General features: G+C 45.3%; 1 pseudogene; it reads left to right on the forward strand.

The window, feature by feature from the left end:
* The first annotated feature begins 8,277 nt into the window (after positions 1 to 8,277).
* LOC112477377 lies at positions 8,278 to 8,392 on the forward strand (annotated as a pseudogene).

Genomic DNA, 8,392 nt, shown 5'->3' on the forward strand with positions numbered 1-8,392 from the left:
GTTCAGGATTTTGCTTCCCTCATTATATACATGTATATGCATATATTCACATATATTCATATGTTTATATACATATATATTCCATTATTAATTAACTAGTTAATTTAAATATTCAGTTCCTAAAACTTTTGCTTTTTAAAAAATTACGCATTCCTGAGAACTTTCTCCTAAAATTATGTTTAGATTTGAACTTCGGATGCCATGTAGAATACTGTGCTGTGGGGTCCGCATCTGTCTCCACCATCTAGAGATAGGGGATGCTGGCCAAGTCAATCCAGACCCCTCAGCCCCCACCTCATTTTCTCAGAAGGAGATAATGGATGTTTTTTAAATGGTACTTCAAGCCGCACACATACATATTATTAAGACAAGGGAGAATGGATCCAGAATTTGGATGGATGGACGTAGAGCAAGAAGTATAGTGTGTTCAGAGCCTTCTCCTTAATTTACACCCATCTGGATGAACTAAAAGAAGGTACTCGAGAGGCAGGTTACAGACAAAGGTGACGAAAGCCTCAGGCCCTCACTCACAAACTCGAACTGCCCCTTCGCCCCCAACTAGAGCAACAGGAATCCGCCTGTCTTCTCCTCGGCCAACTTCACCAGCTTAAATATGGAAGCTCAGTAAAACATTCAGGGCTTTGGGTTGACACCCGAGACCCCTGTCCCCACCCATAATTTAACTCATTAAATGACAACGAGTGTAATGTCACGACCACAGAAACAGGCTGGAACAAAGGAGAGCTGGTACTGCCAAATAAACTGACCTCACATGTCAGGGGCCAAAAGGAGACGATGGACGAACGCCTTGTCCCCACTGGGCAGGGCTGCGAGTGCTGGCTCTGCCTTCCGCCTGTCTGCCGTAAAGACTACAGCTCAGCCTGACAGGGGAAAACGGAAGAGAGAATCTCGTCCCTCCCCTAAGTGAGAGCACGGGACTGACACCTTCCATCTTCTCACTCACGACAGCTGGCTTCTGGAGAACGGCCTCCAGGGAGGGCAGGGCGGCGGGGACGCATTCACAGAGGAACAGCTGTTTCTCAGGTTTGCGGGAAGGAATTTTAATCAGGGTCAGACGGAAACTGGTTTGTGAAAGGCTTGGACCTAGGCGTGTCCTGTTGGACACCAGAAAGATAGAGGAGGCGAAATAGAAATACAAAATGGCATGACTTAAAACTTTCCTCTGGCATGCTTTCTGTGAAAATTTTAAACTCGGCTGGTGACAGAATTTCCTCAATGGATTTATCACTTCTGTGATTTCCAAAGTAATAGAAAAACGATGCCTTACCCAAATCTACTGTCATCATCCCAGGACAAGAGATGTGGAGACACTCAGAAGGCCAAAGAATGAGGCCGATGCCACGTCAGGGCCCTGAGCCACGGCAGGTCCTGGTACCTACAAGGGGGCTCGGGAAGGACGCATGGCCCAGGGCCTGGCTCGGAAAGATGTGCCCCGTTGAGCAAATGAGGAGGGCGACTAACGAGGCCACCAGCACTGGTAACGGGGGACACAAGGTCCAAGTCCACCCGCATGCCAAGAACTTCGGCCCATGACTGAGTATCTCTGAGCTCCACAGGGACCCACGGTCGCAGCCAGGGGAAATCCTCAGTGACAAATTCACCTGCACTTGGCCCGGAGCCACAGTGCTACTGGCATGCCATTTCTCTGGGCCTCTGCAGGAGTCACTGAATATGCATCGCTGGCCCTGCCCCCCAAACTCACAGAGGCCCGGAGCAGATAGGAAAAGCGGTGGAGGCACGGGATGGGAGGGAACATGGAAGGCAGAGGGCGGAGCTGCTTCTACGCCTAGATGCCCCCCACCATCAGCACCGTCATCCATTCCCAGCGGGAATTCCAGACGGCCCCCCCATTCTCAGCAAGAACGTTCATCTTGGTTCCCCTCACACCCAAAGACTAACTTAGAAGCGTTTGACTTTCACCACCAGAAGAAACCACAGGACGAGAGTTACAAGCTGTCGCCTCACAAGACAAATCCGGCCCTTCAGAGCTGGTTAGCTTGGCCCGGACTTTCATGCCTCTTTCTTTCTCTTTCTATCTCGCTCCCTCGCTCCCTTCCTACCTTTCCTTCCTTCCTTCCTTCCAGGCTGAAACCCTTCAAGCTTCTTGCCTCCCTCGGTTTGCCCCAGTTCCCAGCTGGCTCACTCTGCTCCTTTACACCACTCAGCCAAAGGCTCCTGGGTGGCCCCCTGCCTTAGGGAAAGCCGCCAGAGACCACCTTCCCCTGCCACCTCCCTTTCACAGATGAGGAAACCACCCTACTTAGGAAAAAGAATCACAGAGCGTATCCCTAGAAATCTCTGCTCGCTAGAGAGAGCCAGTGCTTACTCTGCCATCTTGAAAAGGAAGTCCTAAGTCCCCGTGGCCTTTGGAGGAAATGCTCTAAGCTCAGGCTTAAGGATTCTTTTGCTGGGATGATTTCAATGCAGGCGGAGCTGGTGTTCCTACCACAGTCTATTAGGTGTGGCGTGATGCAGAGTGCCTCAGAGCTTACCTATCTGGGGTCTCATTTTTGCAGAGCTATGCACTCACTGAGCTGAGTTCCTTGAGAGACAAATCCTTTACCCGAATGGCTCTCTAATGCTGAGATTTGCAGCGGGTGGCACAACAAAGGGAGGAGATTTTAGACCTGGAGCCCCGCCTCCCTTCGCCATACGCCCAAGACTGGCCATGACTCTAGGACACAAACCACTGGGGCTATCTTTTCCCCGTGATATCAAATTTTACAACCCAATCTGAAGGACACTTCATTTCAAGAAACAGATACTCACTCAAGCTGGTTTTGGCAATAAGGAATTTATTGGAAGGATGTAGGAAAATCTTGTGAAATCTATTTGAGGAAATACAGCTGGTGGTTACGGGAACTGGAAAGTCACCAACCAGCTCTTCCTTCCGCCTCCTTATTTGGGGACTGCTTGACCTCTCGTTTCTGCTTCTCTTTTCAAGCCTACCCCATTCTCTCTGCAGACTTTCTTCTTTTGTGAGACGTTTTTCCTGCTCCTCCAAACCTTTGCACGTTTTACTCAGACGCTGCCTCTTGTGATCCTAACTTCATGTAGCCTTACGGTTCCAAGGCCAGTGGGCCTGGCTGCATTTTCCATGCCGTTTATATTTTTGAGAGAGACTGATTGGCTCAGCTTAGGTCAGGTGACCATCCTGCCCTATCAGCTTTGGAAATGGTGCAAGGTCAAGTATAATAAAGAAGGTTACACAGACATAAACCAGGACAATTCGGAGCATTCCGAGGAGAGGGACAGCACGAGCTGCCGAAACCCTTGTCCCTGTTCATCCCTGTCTCACAAGGCTGGAGCGAGCGCAGGCCACGCCGGCACTGGGTGGCGGGTCTGGAGGTTACGCGTCGCAGCAGCTCTCTACCAGGAGAGCTGCAGGGGTGTGCCCTCGGAGGCAGGTGCCTCCATCACTCCCCATCCTGCTGGGAGAAAGTGCCCCAGGATGAACCAAGGCAAACCCCTGAGGGCAGGAAGAGGGGAGAAGGCTCTGGGGAGGCAGATGTCAGCCCAACTGAAGCCAACATAAGGTGGCAGTGGAGGGTGCCTGTGACAGGAGAGGCCCATCCCCAAGCCTCCCAGCTGGGGCCAGATGGAGAGAAGGCTCCTTCCTGCAGGACTGAAGGGTACTGCCAACAGGCTCCTGGCCCCCCTCCCTCCCTTCCCACTTTCCTTCCCCACGTGTCCATCATGTCATAAGTCATCTCTTTAGCAGAGCATCCAGGTTACAGAAAGATCTTACATCTAAGCATCCTTGCTTCACTCAGCCCTGGGCTGGCTCCACACTTTGCTGAAGGAGGCAGCTGCCTACTGGGTACCAGCTGAGCATAGCTAACGAAACCCCCTTCCCCAAACGCCTTCTGCCGGCCCTGCTGAGGGCTGAGCTCCACTTTCCAGCCATACTTCACGACGACGCCCGAGCAGCCCAGTGGGGGCTAAGATCTAGGTGAACGTAACGTGACAGGGCCTGAAACACAGTCTCGCAGGAACTCAGCTACATAAATCATGAAACGTAAGTCACAGTTCCGTTTGCTCTGTGACCATGTGACCACTGCCGACTATATCAAAATAGATCTAAAAAGCAAAGAACTCAAGGGATGATCCACCTCAATCATAGGAGAATCTGAATCTCTAACAGTAAAGCTCGTCACAAGGGCGTGTGTGTGTGCGTGCGTGTGCACGTGCTCCACAGAACACGTGGTCAGGGTGAGTCCTGGGAGAGGCTGAGGCGATGCCTTGGCGAGTGTGGCCTTACCTCTCCACCCCTCGGAACTCAGCCATGCACTGCCATCGGGGGACCTCACTGGTTCTAGTCATGACTCACACGCAGCCTTTCTGCTGCCCAGCTTACCAAGTGCCAAAGAGGCAAGGAGAGGCTTCTGAAATGCAAATACCGTGAGAGAGAGAGATTGCGGGCGATCTGGTCCTAGCTGCCTCGCTGGCGGCATCCCTTACCTCATCTGCCCTCATCCCCAGACTCCAGCCTCGTGGTCTGCTTCCGATTCTCAAACCGCCAACTCCCTCCTGTGACCATCTGCCTCCTCTATTGAGATGTCCCTTCCCCTCACTTCTATCCTTCAGTTCACAATTCTATTAGATTTCAGTTCAAGTGTAACTTTCTCATGAAAGGCTTCCCTAACTTCATTAAAAAAAAGTTGGCGGGGAGGACTCTTATTTTTTTTTTCAACTTTACTGAGGTATAATTGACAAATAACATTGTAATATATTCAAAGTGTTCATCGTGGTGATCTGATGTACGTATGAGTGTGACGGGACTCTCGCCATGTCATTAACACAATCATCACCTCACGCCTTGATCTTTTTTTAGTGAGAACACTTAAATTTTACTCTCTTAGCTTCTTTCAAGTGTTATCAACTACAGTCACCATGTTCCACGTTAGGTCCTCAGACCTTATTCAGCTGAAAGTTTGTACCTTTTCACCATCTCGTCCATAGCAACCACTTTTCCACTCTCTGTTCCTATGTTTTTATTTAGGGTCCACGTATCGGGACACCATGCAATATCTGTCTTCCTCCGCCTGACTTATTTCAGCTGGCACAAGCTCTCAAGGTCCACGCACATCGCCGACGGCAGGATTTCCTTCGTTCACGTGGCTGAATACTATCCTATTTGTGTGTGTGTGTGTGTGTGTGTGTGTGTGTGTGTGTGGATACACCACGTCTTTTTTTAAATATCCATCTGCTGATGAATATTTACGTTGTTTCTGTATTTCTACTATTGTGAATAATACTGCAACGAACCTGGAAATGCGGACCTCTCTTCCATACCTTGTTTTCGTTTCCTTTGGATGCACACCCTGAAGTGGGATTGCTGAATCATTTAGTACTTCTGGTTTTAATTTTCTGAGAAACCTCCATGCTGTTTCCCATAGTGGCTGCACCGATGAAATTTCCACCGACAGTGCACAAGGGTTCCGTTTCTCCACATCCTAGCCAACACTTGTTATCTTTTGTCTTTTTGGTGACAGCCATTCTGACGGGTGTGAGGTGATGTCTCATGGTGGTTTTGATTTGCATTTCCCTGATGAATACTGATGGTGAGCACCTTTTCGTGTACCTGGTGGCCATGTGTATGTCTTCTTTGGAAAAATGTCTATTTAGTTCCTCAGCCTATTTTTAATCAGATTCTTTGTTTTTTTACTATTGAGTTATGTGAGTTCCTTATATATTTTGGATGTTAAGCCCTTATCAGATTTCTGATATGCAAATATTTTTCCCATTATGTAAATTGCCTTTCGTTTTACTGATGGTTTTTTTTTCTGTGTAGAAGCTTTTTACTTTGATATAGTCCCACTTGTTTTGGGGGAGTTTTGTTTTGTTTTGTTTTGTTTTGTTGCTTGTATTGCCTTTGCTTTTGGTGTCAAATCCAAAATATTGTCAAACGAATGTTAAGGAGCTTACCTCTTAGATTTTATTCCAGAAGTTTAATAGCTTCAAATCTTAAATTTAAGTTTTAATCTCTTTGAGTTGATTTTGTGTATGCTGTAGGATAGGAGTATGGTTTCATCTTTTTACATGTACCTATCCAGTTTTCCTGACACCATTTACTGAAGAGGCCATGCTTTCTCCATTGTATATTCTTGGCTCTTTGGTCATAATTAATTGAGCATATGTGCAAGGGTTTATTTCTAGTCTCTCTGTTCTGTTCCAGTGACCTATGTGTCTGTTTTTATGCCAATGCCATACTGTTTTGATTACTATGGTTTTGTAATATAATTTGAAATCAGAAAGTGTGATGCCTCCAGTTTTGTTCCTCTTTCTCAGTATTTCTTTGGCTTTTCAGGGTCTTATGTGGTTCCACACAAATTTTAGATTTTTTTTTTTTCTATTTCTATAAAAAATGCCGTTGGAATTTTGATAGGGATTTAACTGAATCTGTAGATTGCTTTGGGTGACATAGAAATTGTAACAGTATTATTTCTTCTAATCCATAAACATGGAATGTCTTTCCCTTAATTTGTGTTATCTTCAATTTCTTTCATTGATATCTTTTTAATTTTCAATGTACAGATTTTTCTTCTTGGTTAAATTTATTCTTCAGTATTTTCATTCTTTTTGATACAATGATAAATGGCATTGGTGTCTTAATTGCTCCTTCTGTCAGTTCACTATTAGTGTATGGAAATGACAAATTTTTCTGTATTAGTTTTGTATCAACTTTACTGAAATTGTTTATTATTTCTAACAGTTTGGTTTTTTTGGTAGAGTCTTTAGGGTTTTCTATATAACATGTTATGTGCAAACAGAAACACTTCTTTCTTTTTGATTTAGATGTCCTTTTTTTTTTTTTTTTGCCTAATTGCTCTGGTTAAGACTTACAATACTATGTTGAATGAAAGTGAGCATCCTTGTCTTGTTCCTGACCTTTGAGGAAAAGCTTCAACTTTTAACCATTAAATATGAAGTTAGCTGTGGACTTGTTATATATGGCCTTTATCATATTGAACTGCAGTCTCTTTATACCCAGTTTGTTGAGTTTCTTTCATAAATGGATGTTAAATTTTGTCGAATGCTTTTTTTGAATCGATTAAGATGATTATATGATTTCCATCCTTCATTTCATTAATGTAGGGTACCACACATATTGACTTGTGGATGTTGAACCATCCTTGCATCCCTCAAATAAATCCCATTTGATCAAGGGGTATGATCCTTTTAATGCAGTTTTGAATCTGGTTTGCTAATACTTTGTTAAGTATTTTTGCATCTGTGTCCATCAGGGATGTGGGCCTGTAATCTTCTTTTCTTGTACTGTCCTCGTCTGGCTTTGGTGTCAGGGTAAGTTGGCCTTATCAAATTAATTTGGAAAAGTTCCCCCTCTTACATTTTTTGGAAGATGTTAAGAGGAATTGGTATCAATTTTTCTCCAAATGTTTAGTAGAATTCACCAGTAAAGCCATCTGGTTCAAGATTTTTCTATGTTAGGAAGTTGTCGATTACTGATTCAATCTCCTTACTAGCAATTGGTCTTCTCATATTTTCCATTATTCATTTAAATTCATATATTATACACACGCACGTGCGCGCGCACACACACGCACACACACACAGACCAAGTCTTTGAAATCTGATGTGCATTATAGACTTAACAGCGCTTCTCAATTGTGACTGGCTAATGGCTACTGTAGTGCAAAGAAAGGCTTTAAATTGATGAGCAACTTTACCATGAAGTCAGGTGGTGGCTGCCAAGGACTGAATGTCCCCCTGATATTCATATGCTGAAGCCCTAATCTCAATGCGATGATATTTAGAAATGGGGCCTTCAGCAGGTAATTAGGTTGTAAGGGTGGAGCCCTCATGAATGGGATTAGAAAAAGAAGCCAGAGAGCTAGGTAGCCCTCTTTCCATCATGTGAGGATACAGCAAGAAAATGACCATCTGCGAATCAGGAAGACAGCGCTCACCAGAACCTGACCAAGCCGGTACCCTGATCTCAGACTTCCAGCCTCCAAAACCGTGAAAAATAAATATCTGTTGATAAACCACGGAGCCCGTGGAATTTTATGATAGCAGCCTGAACTGAGCAATACAGTGGCTGTATATTTAAAAGTTTTAGAGGTTGTGGCAAATTAAGCCCATAAGCCAAATCTGGCCTGCCAAGTATTTCTGTATAGTATAGCCTGCAAGGTCACAATGGTTTTTATAATTTTAAGTGATGGGGGGGGCGGGGAATCAAAAGAAAAATAATATTTCATGCCACATGAAAATTTTATAAAATTCAAATTTTAAGTCCACGGCCATGCTACCCTGAACAAGCCCCATCCCGTCTGATCTGGGAAGCTAAGCAGGGTCGGGCCTGGTTAGTACTTGGATGGGAGACCACCTAGGAAGACCAGGTGCTGTA

The sequence above is a fragment of the Pteropus alecto genome, unplaced genomic scaffold (genome assembly GCF_000325575.1).
Source record: "Pteropus alecto unplaced genomic scaffold, ASM32557v1 scaffold123, whole genome shotgun sequence".
NCBI classification, from domain to species: domain Eukaryota; kingdom Metazoa; phylum Chordata; class Mammalia; order Chiroptera; family Pteropodidae; genus Pteropus; species Pteropus alecto.